At 51.3% G+C, this 19424-nt stretch overlaps 2 long non-coding RNA genes across 2 annotated transcripts in view; one reads left to right on the top strand and one right to left on the bottom strand.

Annotated features, from left to right (window-relative positions):
* Window positions 1-5217: 5217 nt before the first annotated feature.
* Window positions 5218-6907, bottom strand: LOC122237156. Its single transcript, XR_006215368.1, has 3 exons — window positions 6841-6907; window positions 6451-6607; window positions 5218-5759 (listed from the first exon to the last, which is right to left on the bottom strand). It is a non-coding gene; the product is annotated as an uncharacterized LOC122237156 (long non-coding RNA).
* Window positions 6908-7002: 95 nt separating this feature from the next.
* Window positions 7003-19424, top strand: part of LOC122237155 — a 54637-nt gene continuing 42215 nt past the window's right edge. Inside the window, exon 1 of the long non-coding RNA XR_006215367.1 lies at window positions 7003-7722. This is a non-coding gene — a long non-coding RNA (uncharacterized LOC122237155). The remainder of the gene's footprint in view (window positions 7723-19424) is intronic.

Below are 19424 nucleotides of genomic sequence, written 5' to 3'. Positions count from 1 at the left end.
ACGCTTGAATTAATCTGAGGCTTGATTCTTGTTTGTTTCCATTGTATGATTTTAAAAAAGCATAATGATTCTCCTCGAGGTCAAGCGGCTGTGATTGACAGGGACCCTTACACAGCCAGGGGCTCCACAGTGGCTGCAGGGTGGGCGGCCTGTGCACCTGACCCTCATCGCCAGCCCTGGGGAATGACACAAAGACAAGACGGTAGAGAAGGGTCCACCTTTTATCAGACACCCACTGAGCGCCAGGTGCTTGGCTCCAGGTGGCACACGCGATCCTTGTCCCTGTGCAGTGAGGACAGCCACACCCTTGTACAGATCAGGAAACATCAGTCTTTTTTTTTTTTAATTTTTTTAATGTTTATTTATTTTCGAGAGAGACAGAGTTATGAGTGGGGGAGGGGCAGAGAGGGAGGGAGACGCAGAATCTGAAGCAGGCTCCATCCAGGCCCTGAGCTGCCAGCACAGAGCCCGATGCGGGGCTCGAACCCACGGACCGTGAGATCATGACCTGAGCCGAAGTCGGACGCTTAACCGACTGAGCGACCCCGGGCGCCCCAGGAAACATCATTCTTTCAGGTCACAGTAATTAAGCAGTTGCTGGTACGGCTGTAGTTCTGACCTGCTCAGCCTCCCATCCTCCCCCACTGGTCACGGCACCTCGATTTTCCTTTGTGGGGGCCTATCCCTCCTTCACCCTCAGGCCGTGCAAGGTTTGGATGGCACCCACTCCTCCTCCTCCCCTGCTGCCGGGGCAATTCTTGACTTCCACGTTCCATCCCCAGATTACGCGGATTCAGCCAGGGGCTAGTTGGCACGTGAGCCAAGCAAGGCAAAGGAGATGTGGCCCTGCCACCACTCATGAATTGTTGTGAAAGAAAAACTCGTTCTTTCTGTTGGGCTTAAAGACATGTGCATGGAGCTTCTGGGGTTGCAGGGAGACCCCCCGTCAGAGTGTGAAACCCAGGAGGTGGGGTGGACGGAAAGGAGCCAAAAGAGAGGAGGCAGATTCTTGACGACGGGTGTCACTTCCAAGGCTGGATCGAGCCCTAACTGAACTCATCACTTCCCATCCTGGGTTTCTCTGTGATGCGAGACAAATTCTGCCCTTTGCTCAAGGCGGTTAGGGTTGGCCTCGTGGTTGCTTGAACTTCCCTGTCTCCTGACTGCCAACCAGATCTTTTTTCCAAGTATGTCCCACCTTCTCTCCACCACACCAAGCTACTCTCCCCTCAACTCTAGATGGGTTAAACTGAGACTGGTCTAGACTACAAACTACTGAGCTTCTCTAGGGATGCCCACCTGGCCTGTCATGTGACAAACACTCAAGATTCAGCCAGTCACACTTCTTTTATTCTCCAAAAATAACTTAAGTTTGCCTTCAGATGCCACGTAACAAATTACCCAGAAATCCAGTGTCACCCTCTAGGTGTGCGCGCTCTCTCTCTCTCTCTCTCCCTGGATTGTCTGTGAGTGCTGGGACGTGGTAGGAAAGCATCCTGGATGAGGGGCGACTGAACTGGGTTTTGAAGAGTGAGTTTGTGTTATTCTATCAAAGAGAACGGGAGGAGTGCCTGCCGGGGGAACTCTCCACCTGTGTGAAGGCAAAAACACATGAGAGAGCAAAGCAGGGGGCTTGGAGTTTTCTATTGGGACACAGGGAGCCCCGGTGATGTTTGTAAAAGACGATCCACTGAACTAGCCATTGGAGAGAGAAAAGCGTGCACATATGTGCACCGCGGGTTGGATTTTCACCGAGAGGACGCATCCGTGTCACCTGCATACAGACCCAGGAGCGGAGCACGGTCAGTACCCATAAAGCTTTACATCCCCTCCCGTCACCATGTGTCCCAAGGGTAAGTTGTCCTGACTTCTCACATCCACGTCATGGGGTAGTGTTGCCTGCTTTCAACTTTATAAAAATAGAACCAACTCTTCTTTAATTCCTCATCGGGAGATACATCCTTATTATTGTAGGTAGTTATACGTTGTTTTCCCCTCAGTGTAGGGCAGGGCTCAGCAAACTTTTTCTGTAAAGGGCCGGACACTAAATACAGGAGACTTCTCCGGCCATTTGATCTCTATCACAGCCGTTCGGCACCACTGCCATTGGGCGAAAGCAGCCAGAGACAGTCTTCAAACCAATGGACGGCTATGTTCTGATGAAACTTTATTCACGAAAGACAGCAGTCTGGGTGACAAACACAAAGCCGTATTTTCCAGTCCCTACCGTGGAACACTCCATGGTGTGGATATACCACATCTGATTCATCTGTTCTTTTGTCGAGCTTTTGGGGGTAGGTTGTGGTTTGAGACTATCTGTGAATAATACTGCCGTGAACATCCTTGTACGTGTGTTTGGGGAACATACGTTTGCATTTCTGTTGGGGATAGTTCCAAGGAGCGGGACCGCCGGGTCGAAAGTTACACATTTATTCAACGCAATAGCTTTGGCAAAGTGGTTGGCCCCGATTTTTCACCTGTCCACAACCAGCGGTGCTGAGGCTTTCCAGGTGCTCTATTTGTCTGCCAACACTTGGTGTTTGAGACGTGTTAAAGCTCAGCAGCACCTTTTTGTACGCTTACAGCCATTTCGGGTGTCTTCTTTGTGAGGTGCCCCTTCCAATAACATTTGTACCTTTTATTTATTTCTTTAATTTTTAAATGTTTATTTATTTTATTTTTGAGAGAGAGACAGAGAGAGAGAGAGAGAGAGAGAGAGAGAGAGAGAGAGCATGCGTGCAAGCGGGGAAGGGGCAGAGAGAGAGTCCCAAGCAGGCTCCATGCTGCCAGCACAGAGCCCGACGTGGGGCTCAGTCCCCCAAACCGTGAGGTCATGACCAGAGTCGAAATCAAGAGTCAGACCCTCAACCAACTGAGCCACCCAGGCGCCCCACATTTGTACCTTTTAAATTTGCATCGATCACACTCTGCCCGGATGATACATCTGGAAGCCTCCTTTGAAGAATTTGGTTTTCCTTTCTTCTCTAAACTCAGGAGTCTTCAGGGGCCCGTGTTCTGCTGATGTTACTAATTTGTCTTTAATTCCAGAATCTGTGAGCTGTTAGCCCTCTAGGAGTTTGTTGAGGTCCTCTTCCCTTAAGGAATTTTGATCTTGTGTCTTGCATGTATAATGACGATTCTGAAATTCAGAATACTAAGAAGCCTAAACTGTCAGAGATTGGGACCTAAAAGAATTCAGACAGCGGGGCCCTTGCTGGGCTCAGGCTGGGAGCCATGATGGTGCACACTGGGGTTCATCACTGAACCAACCCAGGTTTCTGAGTCTAGGTGTGAGCGGTACCCGATGTCTGTATCTGCCCCGGTCTTCTTGAGAAGTAAATCTGCCTGAGGAGGGAAGGTTAGCGATAGTGCGTATCATTTGGCAGATTCTGAAATAGAATACTTTGCATGTGTGTGAGAGAGAGAGACACACACACAAGGAATATGACCGATGGCTGCGGAATAACTATGGCTTATATAACCCACGTAAAGCCCAGTTGCACGGAGGTCCAGTATGACAAGGCATCTGTGTAAAAACAAAAACAGTTTAGCAGCCCCAAATTCACCAAGAGTCATTTGAATATATATTGGAGCCTTTTGAATAGTGTGCCAAAGAAGGGACCCACGGATAATACATATCCAAACTTCCTTTTACAATCCTTCTTTCTACAATATACAACGGCTGCCATGAGGTTATTTGTTCCTCTTTTTATCTCCCACTTAAACAAAATGACATAAACCAAAAAAACTCTAACTCAACCCTCTTGGGCTCTTTGATTTTGATCCCTCTCCCTTATTTCCCCAATCTGTTGGAAGTCCCCAGCTGAAGTCCTCGAAGTTCCCATGGTAACCCCCACTAGCCCTTCCTTAATTTATCTCCCTTACGGATTCTTGCGTTCAATTGAGAAAAGGCTCAGTCACCAATCAGACAAGACTCCATCCTGGATTGGGGAGGAAGAGAGCAAAAACAAAGCTGATAGAATTTTCTTTAGGGTTGAAGGTAAAAGAGGCCACGAATACTCTCATGAGTTCATATTTGTGTCCTTGCCAGCCTTAGATTCTTGGATATCGTTTGAAACTTGAAAAAAAAAAAATTTACTTTTAGGGAAAACTGGTCTCTTTGATTTGATTCTTGCAAGTAAGGACATTGAGCCATGACCATGATAGGAACCCGTATTTGAGGCTTCAACTTCTGAGGACTAATCATGGCACAGGTACCGAGAGCCCAAGGTCATTATTTGGGCTGGCCACATAGGCAGTCTGGCTGACACGTACCGAATCTCCCAGGAGGAAGCACACTCTGCATTCTGTTCAGGCCCGGTGAGCTACACTTGTCCTGGAATGGTGGGAATCCTCCCGCAGCCCACCTTCTCAGATGCCACCCAGGGGCCAGCCTTGTGAGCAAGTCTTTCAAAGGAGACCAGCCAGGTCTGCTACGGTCACTGGGTTTGCACAGTGAGACATTTAAAATGAATGAACCCTCCCAGCAAACTCTATGAAGCCATATAATCATTTTCGCCATTGGGAGGAGAAGAAACGGAGGCTCAGCGAGGGTGGAGAACTTTTCTACTAAGCGATAGTAAGTGGTAAATGCTAGAAGGAGACCATGTGAAACCACAGACCATGCCCTGCTGTCTCTCAAGTATTTATTTCAATTTTTAATTAATAGCCAACATTTACTGAGTCTTTTCTATGAGCCAGGCACTGTGGTAACAGCTCATTTATACCTCACTTCATGAGACCTTCTGTTCCTCTTATCTTCATTTCACAGATGGGGAAACTGAGGCACAGAGATCCTGAAGACTGAACATCAGGTCATAATAATCAGGACCCTGCGATGGGTGCTTTTTAGGCCCAGACACTGCGGTAGGCATTTTATGTGCTCATTAAAACTTCACAACATCTATATAAAATAGGCCTGCGGCAGCTCCAGAATTCGAGGGTGGACGGGAGTGAGGAATGGCAGTCTGATCGGAAGGAGGTTTGAGGTTTTCTAGCCCTTTACCTAAGATGGAGGAGAGCTGGTGGTCCACCAGAGAAAAGGAGGAGGCACCTCCAGAGGAGTAAGTGCCACTTTTGTTCCCAGTTTACGGATGAGGCTCAGGAGTATCTCTTTTAAATATTTTACTTATTTTGAGAGGGCGCAAGCAGGGGAGGGGCAGAGAGGGAGGGACAGAGGATTGTGCTGACAGCAGAGAGCCTGATACGGGGCTTGGACTCATGACCCAGGAGATCATGACCTGAGCCGAAGTCGGACGCTCAAGCAGGTGCCCCGAACCTCAGGAGTTATCAAGTAACGTGATTAACGCCACACAGCTCCTGGGGGGGGGGGGCGGGGGGAACCCCTGATTCCAGTGTCCCAAGGCATGTTCCTCCTGTGTGTCTCTATCAGCTTTGCTGAGCGCTTTCTCGCCGGGGACCCCTGTAGAGCGGAGCTGAATTGGAGGTGAAGCTTAATGGAGTAAAGCGAACACGAGGAGGAAATCAAAAGTTCCAGGAGACAAGTTCCACCAAACTGGAGCAGATTGCTTCCCGCAGAAGCAAAAGCAGCTCATTTCCGGAGTCAAGAAAGAGGAAAGCAAGTGGAAACTTCCAGCGCTGGGGCCTCGATGAGTGTTCAATGCAGAGTGCCCTGTTCTGTTAGGTGGAGACGGCCGTGCAGCTTCTAGCTCATTCTCTCCCGCACATACGCCCCACCCTGGTGGGGGGAATAGGGTTTCTTGGAATCCTCACTCCCAGAGGAGAGGGTGTAGACCCAGCTGAAGAGAGAAGCTGAGAGTTTATCCAAGCCCAGAGAGGCAGACCCGTGCCTCTAGCGGACAGGCGGCTGCAGCTGGAAGTGGCCAACCGTTGTCTGGCCCTGCTTCTCTGCCTGCCTGCCCGCCCCACACCCGTCCCGAAGTGATACGATTTGTGAAACAAGGCCCCTGCCAACCCTCTGGACAAAGTCAACAACTCGTGTTGATTCTGCTGATTCTAAAAAGTGATGGTCGCTGTTATCCAATAATACAACGTAATGGGACGTTGAGCTTATTTTTAGGCAGAATTCACACGGATTTTAGAGCATCATATGGTCTGAAGGGGACACTTCTCTTACATTTTCCTAGAGTGTAACGGGAAATTAGGGGCACGTGGGTCGCTCAGTCCATTAAACATCCAACTCTTGATTTCGGCTCAGCTCAGGATCTCCCCTTGGTGAGTCTGAGCCCCGCAAGTTGGGCTTGGTGCTGACAGTGTGGAGCCTGCTTGGGATTCTCTCTTTCTCCCTCTAAATAAATAAACCTTTTTTTTTTTTTTTTTTTTTTTTTTTTTAAGGTAAGTTAAATTCATCAGCAGAGATGGCCAATTCGGGCATTTACCAAGGACTCTGGGGGAAATCCTTCCAAACACGTGGGACTGTTTCAAGGGCAAAGGTAACAGCTCAGCAGAGAAGTGGCTTCTGTTTCCTACCTTGCAACCCCACCCAGTGAGCCCAGCCCAAGGATGTGACTAGTGCCTTCCCAACACTAGGAATCTGAGGACAACTGGGTGCGCCCTTGACTCTTGTACGTTCAGGCCGACAACATCGGGCAGGTCGCTTTGGCTCTCCAGGCCTCAGTGGCCTAACCTGCAAAAGGGAAATAACCACGCTTTCCGATGCTGTTAGGTGAGCCCATGGATGGCCAATGTGGGGCACTGTAGCATCTGGCGCTACGAGGCGCTTCACATACACTGGGAGCGGCTGCTAAAGCCACCGGGACCATGAAGCCACCCTGTGCATGTGTAGCGAGGGCAGCCCAGGGATAGAGGCAGCAAGAAGGGCTTGCGCATCGGCTCCGGGTACCCTGAAGCGACTCCCACCTCTGAGAACCGTCAGTGGGCGTCCGCCACCACCGTTCCTTCCCCTTCAGCCTTCCTCAAGCTTCCAGAATTCCCTCCTAGGCTCGCACCCCACCTCCACGCGGCCCACGCTTGGGGGACAGTTGACTCCACCCCCTTGCTCCAGGGGGAGGCCCTGATTGGCTTACAGGGAGCAGCGGTTTCCACACGAGCCAGTCATTGGTTCGCAGGCGAGCATGTGACCCGGGGGGGGCCAATCAGGGCGCATCTTGTTTTGTCCTGTGCTTGCCTTCTGGGGAAAGAGCCTACGTGCGGAAGGGTGGACCCGCTGGGGTGCGGCCGGCCTGGCAGAGGTGTCGCTGAGCCCGCAGAGCTGAGAAACCGCAAACACTTGCGCACCGGTGGCGTTGCGAAGCTTCTGGATCATCCACGCGGAGGCTTGAGCTTACCGGCGCTTTCTGCGTGCGTGATACCGATCCCCTCCATTGCGCCAGCCAGTTCAAGTGGCCTTTCTCCATGACTCGTAACTGGAAACATCCCGTCGCACAGAGCTTTTATAAGAAGCAATCGTCTGCTTTCATGTCTGCGTTCACGGCTTCTCACCAGCGTGTAGGACACCTCAGGCACTTAATCGTTGCTTGTTGAATCCATCGGACATGACTTACCCCGTGGAGCTTGGCGGTCTCTGCGAGAAATGAGGAGACACGTGGTTTTGAATCTAAATAGGATGTTGAGACAAGCTGAGACCAAGTCCCAGCGCTAGTCCTACAAGCCGTCAAGGTTGTCATCCTTAATCCTCCTTGAAGTGACCGTAGAATGCTGTTGTGAATGACCACCCCGTATGAACCAGCTGGGCCTCCGGGAAAGATTCACGGAGAGGAGGGGAGGGTGTCTCCTTAAAAGGTACGTTGGAATTCTCATTGAAAGAAGGAGACGGGCCCCAAATGAGGTGTCTGTTAGAACACTTTTGGTTCAAATGGGACAGAAAATTGGTTGCCAGATGGCTTGAGTGAAAAGAGAGAGAGGGTGAGGGAATTTATTGATTCGTGTGAAAGAAAAATCCGGGGCAGACTGATCCTCAGGAATGTGAATGTGAGCAGGACCCTAGCTTCTGCCCATCACTGAGCTCTGCTTTTCCTCCTTGTTGGGTTCTGCCTCCTGCTCTGCCCGGGAGCAAGACGGTGACAGCAACTGCCAACAGTACTCCTCATGGGCTCACAGTAAGTGGGAAAGAGTGGGGGGGGGTCTCCTCCCTCATTGGCCCAAGCGCCTGTCCGGGAAGTAGTGGGCATGGCTAGGAGGTGTCACGCTTTGATTAGTTTAGGCTTCGATTGCATGTTTCGGCGTTTTGGTGGCGTCCCATTGCCCATCCCCGAGACTAGGGCACTATTGCCGGAAGGGCCAGGGATGCTGAGAACAAAAACAAGAGCTGTGGGCCGCACACAGCGATGGATAGGAAAAGTGGAAACAAAGAGGGTGCACATTCTTCCAGCTCACGCTGTGGAAGGCCTGCCCCTCATCAGACCCTGTGCTGGGACTACAGGGCTACATGAGAGATGGGGACTGGCTTCTTTTTTTTTTTTTTTTTTTTTTTGAGAGAGAAAGAGTGGGGGAGAGAGAAAGAAGACAGGATCCACAGCAGGCCCCAGGTTCCAAGCTGTCAGCACAGAGCCCAACTCGGGGCTGGATCTCACAAACCATGAGATCATGACCTGAGCCGAAGTACGATGCTTAACTGATTGAGCCACCCAGGTGCCCCACAGGGCCTGGCTTTGAGGAGCTCACAGCCCAGAGAACTTGCGGGAGTTTTATGCCCATGTGGCTTAGGATAAGGAGGAGGCGTAGAGTGGGGCAGGACCTCTGGGGTCCCGCAGCCCCATACCCCTTGTATTTCCATTCAGTGTGAGAACCCCAGGTCCCATCCAGAAGATAGAGGGGAGGTAGGCCTGCCTAGAGAGCCATGGAGGGACCCAAGGTGGATTGAATCTGTGTCTCCGTTTGGGGAGGAAATGTGGCTTCAAGGATAGGGAGAAGCTTAGCATTTAAGAGAAAATAGTTCCGGGGCGCCTCGGTGGCTCAGTCGGTTAAGCGTCTGACTTTGGCTCAGGTCGTGATCTCGTGGTTTGTGAATTTGAGCCCTGCATATGCTGTCACACTGACAGTGCAGAGCCTGCTTGCGAATCTCTCTCTGTCCGTCTCTCTCTCCCAAAATAAATACATAAACTTAAAAACGGGAGGAAACAATTTCTCTAGGCGGTGCCTTTTTTTTTTTTTAAAGGCAGAGCTTGTCCCTTATACTTCTGGGCAACCCTAGAGCCTGCGTGAAGCCTGGCACATAGCAGGCATGCAGTCGGGATGAACAAAGAATTTCTTGTAGCTCTCCCCTCTCTCCCCACTTCTTTAGACTTGGCCTCAGGGGGTGAATATTGCCTTGATTTATTCTGACCACTTTACAGTGTGAAGCCCAGTGCCTGGCACATAGTAGGTGCTCAGCTGTTTGGTTTCCTGTCACCTCCATAAATGCATGGTGCATCATCAGGCCTCAGAAAAAGAAGGGTCTCTATCCTTGTAAACCTTGCTATGGAGTCAGGGCTGACTGATTCTTAACCATGCAGAAAAAGAGACTTATATAATAGACTTAATGATAACGATCACCACTTGAGCACCTACTATGTGAGAACTTGACAAGTTCTTTCAAATCCTCCACTAACCCTTCAATATGGGCATTATCCCCTTTTCCTAGATGTGGCCCCCGAGATGTGGAAATGGTGGGTAATTAGGTCATTCCTTTAGAGCAAACCATGGTCCATGGGTCAACGCTCACCCACCACCTGTTTCTGTAAATAAAGTTTTATTGGCACATGACCGCAGCCATTCATTTACATAATGTCTTCAGCTGCTCTCGCACTACAACAGCAAGTTGAGTAGTTGTGACAGGGACCATATGGCCCACAAAGTCTAAAATATTTACTATCTGGCCCTTTACTGAAAAAGTTTGCCTGGTTTAGAGAAAACGTTCGAATACTTTATTTTTGCTAGGCCGGAAGTCAGATCAGGAAAGGCTTGGCAAGGAAATGAGACTTGCTGGGCTGGCAGAGGATTACCACTGCAGGGGGTTGAAAGGGGAGGGACAGGACTGCCTTCGTGTTTCGTGTTTCGGGACAGCCAGTCTGGCTGCTGAGTGAACTGTCAGTAACAAACCAGAGTGCGGGCAGCGAAACCTGTTAGGAGTCTGTTGAGATAATCCAGGCAAGAGGAGGCTGGGCTGGAAAGTGCCAGCTGGGTGAGCGCTTTAGGAGGGAGAATCACCGGGAGTTGGTAACTAATTTTCTGCGGGTGGCAAGACGGAGAAAGGAGGAATCAGGGAAATACCATAATTTGGTGGGGGGATCAGAGGCCTCATTCACTGAGCGAGGGGGAGGGGGAGGAGGGGGAGCCAGAGCTGGGAGTTCAGTTTAGGAGGTGTGGAGTTTGAGACTCCTGTTGGATGTCTCAGCCAAGATGTCCAGCTGGAGGTTGGTATTATGGGTCTGGAGCTCAGAGGGAGGGACAGGTGCGCCCCAGAAGGTGGTGGTTTCCGAGCCTCCAATCCGCAGCATGAAGAGTGAGGCCAACAGCAGGGTGTGGTTCAGACCCGGGGCTGGGTTCTTGAAAGCCCACATTCTTGCAGCTCCAGCACGGGGCTTCTCCTCATGTCCTCCCGAGGCCATTTCTTGAGCCTCAGGAGCAGCCGCAGCCAGTGAGGCGAGTCCGGGACCCCGCAAATCCCAGCCCAGCCTCCAAACGGCCAGGACCTCCTCCGGGCCTCAGAAGCTGGGAAAGAACGTTCTCCCTAGAGTCAGAGATCCCAGGAGCGCCAGAGGCCGTCACTCTTCCTGAGAAGTGGACACCTGGCACACAGACAAGGCCTTTGCTGGTGCCTCACGCCCCCAGCTGTGTTTCTGCTCCCAAGCGTGGCTCTGGGGAGCTGGGCCGTACGTCCCCCACCTTCCCCCGCACTCGTGGGGCCATTTTTCTGGAATAGTTTCCTTCTGTGGGCTCAGGTGAGTACTTGCCTGGCGGAGAGAGCTGGAACGCGCCCCAGCTGGCCCTCAGGTACCATTTTGAGTGTATAGAGCATCCAGAAGGCGTGCCTTATATGGGCCTGGGAGCGGATGGCACGTGGGAGGCATCCTGCGTGCTGAAAATGCTGTGCGCCCTAAAGAAGGCTGAGGAAGTCTTTTTCCTCTAAAGATACGACTAGTGCCTCGGATTTATTTTTGCCTTGAAAGATTTCTAGGCTGCCTGAAACCCTGAGAGGGCTGGAGGGAAGCAGGGCTCTCCAAGCGGCTGGGCCTGCCAGCAGAGGCGCTCAGGAATCCCTCCCTCTGGGAAGACGCTGGTTCTCCCCGGTCAACGCCCCGGCTGACTTCTGCTCCAGTCGGCCTTTGGAGTTTTGTCTGCCTCTTCCCCCTTCTAGAGGGGACCGTCGCCCCCCGTGTGCCACAGACCAGTGTGGGGAAGGGTGGCCCTCTTTCCGTGACTGGTAGTCTCTGCCCCCTGGCCGCCTCCCCACGTCTCAGTCACTAGCCACTAACTAATGGTCGCTTTACAAATCACAGTTTTAGTGGCAAGTGACAAATTCAAGTCCAGCCGCCTTAAGCCCCAAAGGGAGTTCACTGGCTGGGGTCACTGGAGATTTCAGGAGGGGCGTTTACTTTCGGGTAAATAGGCATCCAGGTGCTCGAATGATGCCATCTGAACTGCCTGCCTCTGAGCTCTGCCACCCTCCGTGCTGGCTTTATTCTCAGGCAGGCTGGTCCCACGCTGTGGCAAGATGGCCGTCAGCTCCAGGCTTACACCTACAGGAGCTTGGCAGAGGAACAGCACCACTTTGCGGGTCAACACGTGGTAAGGGTCCTGGAATTCAACGTCCAGGGCCGCCCAGCTGGAGTCTTAGGACCATTCCTAGCCGATCGCGGGGTGGGGGTGGGGGTGGGGCCAGGACAATGCTGTGTTCTCACTGGCCGGGTTTGGGTCACGTGTTCAGCTCCTGGAGGAGGGGGTGGGGTGGGCTCCAATCCAAGCTCCAGGGACTGAGTGTGGCTGAGTGGAGGTTCTGTGCCCTGAAGGGGCAGTACAGGGGACAGAGGGAAGTAATGGATGACTATTATGCTTGACCCCTGAGTACGGTGATGTGGAAAGGTGGTCTGTGAGCCGGACTGGCCCTCGAGACGGAAGGAAGTTCTAATGGTGGAATGTTGTATATGAGGGCAGCTGTCTACACAGGGTTAAGCCAGGCGTTGGAGTCCAGTATGGTGTGTTGGGGGTGGGGGGTGGTGAGAGGGCTGGGTGTAGGTGTGAAGGGAGCCAGCACCTGGGATTGGGATGGGGGATAGAAGCTCCAGAATGGGGTGGAGGATGTGCCTCCAACTTTCTCCCTCTTGCCCTCTCTACTCTCACCTTCCTTTCTTTTTTCTTCCCTCCTTCCTCAAATATGTGAGTTCCTGTTCTGTGCCAGGCACACATCCAGCGCTAGGGGACACACAGATGAACAAGATGGAAGTGTTTCCTAGCTATTAGGGCTTATAGTCTCCTTCGGGAATAAGAACTAATAGATAAATGAGATCATTTTCAAGAGATGAGCCAGAGAGTGTGACTGAAGTGTGGACAGCTGCTTTCACCAGGGTGGTCAAGGAGGGCTTCTTGGAGGAGGTGACATTTAGGCAGAGACCAAATGATGAGAGGGAGCTGACCCTAGGAAGGATAGGGGTGGGAGAGGAAGGGACAGTGAGCATGGTGGCCTTGAGGTGGCAAAAAGCCCTGGGTACTTGAAAAATAGGCAACAGCCCATGTGGGTGGAGCCTGAGGATGGAGAAAGTGCTGGAGGTCAGAGTAGGGCTAGGCAGGAGCAGAAGGCCAGGGGAGATGTATTGGAAGGGAAATGAGCACTGCTGCCTCCTGGTGTAGGTGGGGGGATGATGGAGCCGTGTTGTGGCTCGGACCCAGCCTCCTAGGAGAAGAAAGAGAAGCAAGAAGGATCACTGTCCTTCAGCACCAGTTCTGTACCAGCTGCCATCTATCCATGGCCCTGAACCTTCAGAAACATCCTGTGAAAGGTGTGCTCCCATTTTACAGATGAGGAATATGAGGCTCAGTGAGGCGAGTGGCCCCAGGCCTCTTGGCATACTTTGTGAAGCTATAATTTGAACTTGGGTCTTTTCACCTCCCAGACTCTGCCTCCTACATGGATCTGCCTCTCTCGCCACGCACATTCAAATGCGGCAGCAGTCCAAAGTGATTTATCGCTTTTCTTTCCTTCCCGCCGCCTCTCGTTTCCTTTCTTAATTTCCACATCTCTGAGCTGAAACAGGCTGGTATTTAAATTTGCCAGTAGCAGAGTAGCAGATGGGGGTGGGGGCAGCGTTGGCCCCTCAGAGCACAAGGGATGGGAGGCTGAGCCCCACCTGGCCGCCGAGCAACAACCCCCCCACTCCCCCGCCCCCCCCCCCGCCAGATGCTCCCCACAGCGCGTGCCAACGCCCCCCTTGCCCAGCTCCTGAAATGGTTTTGGAGTAAGAAAGAAGATCTGCTTCTCCTAGCACGTAAATGTCACTTTACTTCAAGCCTTCCTTTTTTATCAGCTCACTTGGAAAGTGCCTGCTATCTCCAAAGGAACGGTTTTGGTTCATCTTCCAAATGCCACCACAGTTGGTGCCGGCACAGAGCTTAATAGCAGATTATTTTTACAGCTTGTGCTCTTCCCCGTCTTTGAATCCTGATGCCATCTTCCCCAGACACGTGAGAGAGGAAGTGGAAGGTTGCCACCATCAACAACCCATATGTCCTGCATTATGGGGACTTTCAGGGACCTTCCTTGGAATCCCTAATTCTGGGATGAGACACAGGGCCCCTGACACAGGTTCAGGCTTCAGAAATTTACTGCAGAAGAAAGAGTTCCTGTTTCACCTAGACCTTTGGTCGTGCCCGTCTTGATTTTTCCTGTGCAGTCACTTCTGGAAATGGGACCTCAATTCTCTTTGGGCATGACTGCTGCCTCTACCCTTAGTTCATGCATTTTGGGTAGGGGTGAATTCCACCTGTTACCCCCTACCCCACCACCATTTTTAGAGGTGGTCACATGATTGAGGCTTGGCCAGTGAATGTGTTTTTCTCCCTGATCTACCTTGGTGACTCAGACACAAACAGGAAACCCATGCCAGACCAGCAAGATTTGGTTTGGGGACTTATATGGGAACTATTGGCAAAGAGAAGTTGTCCTGCTAGGAACTGGCTGAATGGGTGAGATGGAGACCGGAAGCTGCTGGCAGCCAGAGTGCTGGGAGAAAGTGTCTTTGATAGTGAGGACAACACAGAAGAGAAGAGCTAGAACTTGGGTGACAGGGAGGGAAAGATGGAGTTCTAATGAGATCACTTGAACATCTGGATCCAGCCATTCCTGAAGCTAATTAAGTTTGGAGTCGATAGGTATATGCATTCATAAATTCAGTTTGATGGCAAGAGTACTGACTAATAGCTATTGGTGTGATCCTGGCCGCATAAAGCAACTTGGTCTCTGAGTTTCCCACCCTCACATGTTACTGCAAAGATACGGCTCATAGCAAGAAGGAAGAAAGATAGGGGCAAGGCATAGACCCCACTTCTTACCTACATGGACATGTGGGGCATCTGTTGAAGGCTCAGCTGCTCTCTGGGGATCCCCCAGAAAGATGTTCAAAGTATAAAGGGCAGGGCTACTTGCTGGGACAAGGTTGGCAATCGGAGAGGAAATGCAGGGTCACAGACTGAAGGCCTCCCCTGGCCCCCTTCTTGCTTTAACACAAGGGCCTCGGTCCTCCAGGCTGCAGTCAGCCAGGGGCTCTCACGAGTACTTTTGCCGTGTTTATTCACTCCCAGAATTGCACTTAGACTCAGCAAATAGTTACCAGGGAGCATGCCAAGTCCCAGGGATTGAAAGACTTGGGTTTGGATTCTTGCATTCTTGTCTCCCTTAGTAACCACATGCTGTCGAGCAGGGTCCCTAAACCTCCCAGGGCTTCCTGCTCCTTGTCTGTAGATCAGGAATAACCGCATGACCTGCTTCAGAGGGTGGTTAGGAGGACTTCATGTTTGGCCCTGGGTCTGGCACATAGGGAGCCACTGCTAAGCATGTGCCAAGGTTACCGTTCCAGAGACGATGATATCCTAGTCCCTGTGTGTGTGTTGCGGGGGGGGGGGGGGGGATGATGAAAGTGGCTCAGGTTTTAGAGAGTTATATAAATGGATTATTTCTATGTTGTGTAGTTGATGATAAGACGGACACAAGCCACTTGTACAGGCAGCTCTGGGAGCCCAGAAGGAGAGCGATCTGACAGTAGGTGGGATTCGGAGAAGGCTTCTTGGAGGAGGTGACCACTGAGCTGGGACTTGAGGATTGAATAGGAGTTGGACCAGAGAATAGCAGGGGCAGATGCTTAGGGGCATAATACGAGCAGGAAGTTGTGCCTGATTTGAGTAACTGCCCCAGTGGGATGTGATGGAACCAGAGAGTCAGAGGATAAGAAGAAAGTGGAAAGACGATAGCAAGAATTCGGGGCAGATCCTGGGAGCAGCAGGGAGCCTTGGAGAGCTTACTGATGAGGGAGTGGAATGGTCAGATTTGAGTTTTAGGTGTTTCCCCCATCTGCTGTGAAGGGAGATTAGAGGGACAAGTCTCCTTAGGGGGAAAGTTGTTGGGGGCATCTAGATGAAGCTAATGCGGTCCACAGACAGAGGGGATGGTCTGGAGGGAGGGGCAGGGCCAAGACAGGTGAGAGGGACAGAACTCAGCTGGACGGAACACTGAATACAGCCAGTTTCCATCTGATCCTCGGTTCCCTTGACTGTGATTTGAAAACACATCACGTGTGCCTTATAGAATGATGGGTTGCTTACCGAGATCTCTAAAAGCTGACGTCATCTCTCCCCAAGTGAACCTCATATTTTTTCAGCCCATCTGCCATAGCTGGGTATATTTTGCCTTGATCAACCATTGTCGTCTTTTTAATTTTTTTCCATCCCAAATACCGATCCGGACTCGTAGCTGTAGGTCAGATTCTCGAAGCTCTTTATACGCCGTAGCCCTGGACCACTTGCCAAATACTCGCCTGTGCCTTATCCCACTTTGTTTTCACAGACGCCCCACGTAGTAACTGGGATGGAGATCCTGGTGTCCGTTTCAGACATAAAAGAACAGAGGAGCTGGGAACCTAACTAACTGGCCTAAGTACCTGTTAGAGCTACCAGATTTTTATTTCTGTTTTATGGGTATGTATTTGTTTTCTGTGCTAATCCTTAAGCGTGAAATTGCATTTTAATTTTTTAAAAGGTGTTATTTATTTTTGAGAGACAGAGCATGAGAGGGGAGGGGCACAGAGAGAGGGAGACAAAATAGAACGCAGGCTCCAGGCTCTGAGCTGTCAGTGCAGAGCCTGATACAGGGCTTGAACCCACGAACCGTAGGATCATGACCTGAGCCGAAGTCAGACGCTCAACCGAATGAGTCTCCCAGGCGCCCCTGAAATTACATCTTAAGAGATGTTTGAAATACAAGGATGCCCCTCTTTTGCCACAGGTGGTAGGTGGCACGGACTGGTGTTTAGCGTCCATTTCTGATTCTGTCCTTCTGTTTCCCATACGCAGAGGCAAGAAAGCGCCCGATTCCGTTTCCCAGAGTCCCTTGCTGCTGGTGTTCTAGATGTTACTTAGGCCTGGCCAGTCAGTTGCATGCACATAAGATCTGCTTTTGCCTTCAGGCAGTTTGCTCTGTTTTAATATTAAGCTTCTGTGACGTTAACACATGTTCGTGGCTGTTTGTTGGACAGACTACGGGAGATTTGTGCAGCCTCATGGCGTAAGATATTTGTTTCGGAAGTCCATCTGCACATTAAATGCATATGCAGACACGTTTTCATTGACCAACGACCAGAAACTCTCACCGCAGGCAACACTTTGCTCAAGAGCAGCCGAATTATACACAGCGCAAGAGGCTGATCCCTAGCTGTATCACGTAGAACTGGGTTGGCCGCACACAGCAAGAACCTGACCAACAATGGCTTAAACGAGTAGATGTATGGTGGGCAGGGAGCGCCGGGGGGGGGGGGTGGGGGGGGTGGGGGGGGTTGGAGATTTGTTTTTTCACACCAGATGCCCAGAGGTAGGGAGTTGCTGGCATGGATTTAGCTGCTCAGAAGTGACATCTTGAACCTGAGCTCGCTCTTTTTTACGTCTTTCTACTTTGCTTTCCTTCACATTTTGACTGCTCTTGTCTCATGGTCACGAGAGGGCTCCTGTAGACAAGAGGTCATTCAGCTTTCCGGGAGCGGCTGACAGACACACACGGGGCTTCACCCGTTTGTAGACAGAAGCTTTGTTTGGTTGCTTCCTCTGCTCTGGGTTTGGCCAGGATGGCACCAAGCTTCCACCTGCCATTCGCACCGAATGCCAACAGCAGCCGACATCAGCGGTCCGCTCCGGGAGCAGCCTGAGCCACACAGGTCTCTCGCTGTAGTGACTAAGGCAGGCACCGAGTGCAGAATTTTATCGTCGTTTTCAGTTGTAAAAGCTGATCCAGAGCCACACAAAGTGACAAAAATTCACCAGCCTCAAAATGTGGTGATGAGCAATGTTGATCAGCCTGGCTCAGTTCTGGAGTCTGGGTCTCGAGCCTGACCCTCACTGCTCCCTCCCTCGCTCTGACGAATCTATGCAGCGGGTATCTTCTGCCCAGATCTGACAGTCACCACTGGGTGGCCCCTGTCTGTGCCTGTCACGGGATCTGGGAGAGCTGGGGGACCTCTAACTACAGGATTTATATCCTGTGGTCCGAATCTCAGGGGGCAGTGGTGAGCATTTGGTAGGATAGTCAGTCTCATCCCTTGGCCCAGTGCCAGACCCTAAATGAATTTTCCTATTCACTGTTGGAGGAGGAGTTGTGTTCAGCCAGAAGATCGCTTATATTCAGGTAATCGCCGTTTACAAGGAATATTTACATACATCATCTTATTTAATCTAGCCCAGTGGGTATCGGCACCCCTGTTTTACAGATGCATTAACCAGGGCTCAGGAGGGCTGAGCATCTCGCCCAAGGTCACATAGATCTGTAAGAGGCAGAGCCGGGACCAGAGCCCAGGCCTTCCTCCTGCAAATACCAGGGCCATGAACAGGGTGAGGCACTGAGGTCAGGTGCAAAATGTCAGGGGCTGCCAAAAAGCTGAGAAATCGAGATAAATTACGTTGGGGTGCAATACTTTACAAATCAAAATCTATACAAAAAGGATCCATGGCAAATATCCACAAGGCAAAATATTAAAAGTTTTTTAAATGTTTTCATTTATTTTTGAGAGAGAAAGAGTAAGCAGGGGAGGGGCCGAGAGAGACAGGGACAGAGGATCCAAAGCAGGCTCCAGGGTGACAACAGAGAACCCGATACGGGGCTCGAACTCACGAACTGTGAGATCATGACCTGAGCCGAAGTCGGATGCTCAACTCTCTGAACCACCTCAGAATATCAAACTTTTAAACAAAGACAGGATCAGCCTGACTGATGTTTTCTTTGGCTCAGGCTCCAGTAGGGCTTGGCACGGCTGGGGCTGACCGTGTGCTGGCTGCCGGTGGCCGAGGTGGCCCCCACAGCCTCGGCCGTGCATCCTACTTCACAAGATGTACACGGAAGCTGTGGCCTGGGGTGTCTTCGACTCCTGCTGGCATCCAGCACTAGAAGTAACAGCCCCACCCTATCACGTACGGTGACAGTTGGGGGGGATGGCCCTCAAAAATGTTGGGGCGCTGTTTCAGTTCTAAAAAGAGGACTGGATGTGAAATACACACAAATGGCAGATTCTACTACAAGGGGACAGTACCTAACACACAGGACCGTGACTGCAGTGGTGGGAGATCGGGCTTGGGGCAGAGCCAGACTTTGGCCGGACGTCCTTCCTGATGCCTGCAGGTCGGTGCAGGTGTTGGGGGGACAGCTGGTGCCCGGGTCCCTGCCCAGCCCTGATTCTCCAGAGTCACATCCTTCTGCTCACGGCTGCTCAACCTGTGCTTACACTTCACTCTCGTTCCTCCTACACGGCAGTCTTGCAGAACGTTTAGGCCACTTAGTTATCATCCTAATCTCTTTTGACCAAACCTGTCTGTTTTTACACTACTAATCACCGGGTTGTGCCTCCATCCCGCCCCACGGTAAGGAGTTCTGGGGGAGGAAAACAGCAGGATGAACAAATCCCCGATTTCCCGGGGAAGGAGCCCAGCAAGGCGTAATGAAGGGCTCGGGTAGACCTCCAGCAGTACTGAGAACGTCTCTTTACGCCATACGGCAAGAACAGAAGCAAGTTTCTTCTAGAATGTTGCTTCTCGGAGGGTCACCTTTCCTGTGATGGCAGGTCAGGCGCTCAGGAGGCAGGGCCAGGGTGGCAAGGGTCAGTGGAAAGGTTGCATATCCGCGGTCGTCTGCAGGAGCCAGGGAGTGGCTGGGCAGAGTCATAGTCCCCACCACCCCCTGTTGTTTTACACTCATCTGCTTTCTTCCTTTTTTTTTTTTTTTTAAGTTTATTTACTTATTTTGGAAGCAAGAGAGCATG

Source organism: Panthera tigris, chromosome A3 (genome assembly GCF_018350195.1).
Source record: "Panthera tigris isolate Pti1 chromosome A3, P.tigris_Pti1_mat1.1, whole genome shotgun sequence".
NCBI classification, from domain to species: domain Eukaryota; kingdom Metazoa; phylum Chordata; class Mammalia; order Carnivora; family Felidae; genus Panthera; species Panthera tigris.
Note: the sequence above shows the minus strand (reverse complement) of the source record. Positions and strands in the feature narration are given on the sequence as shown.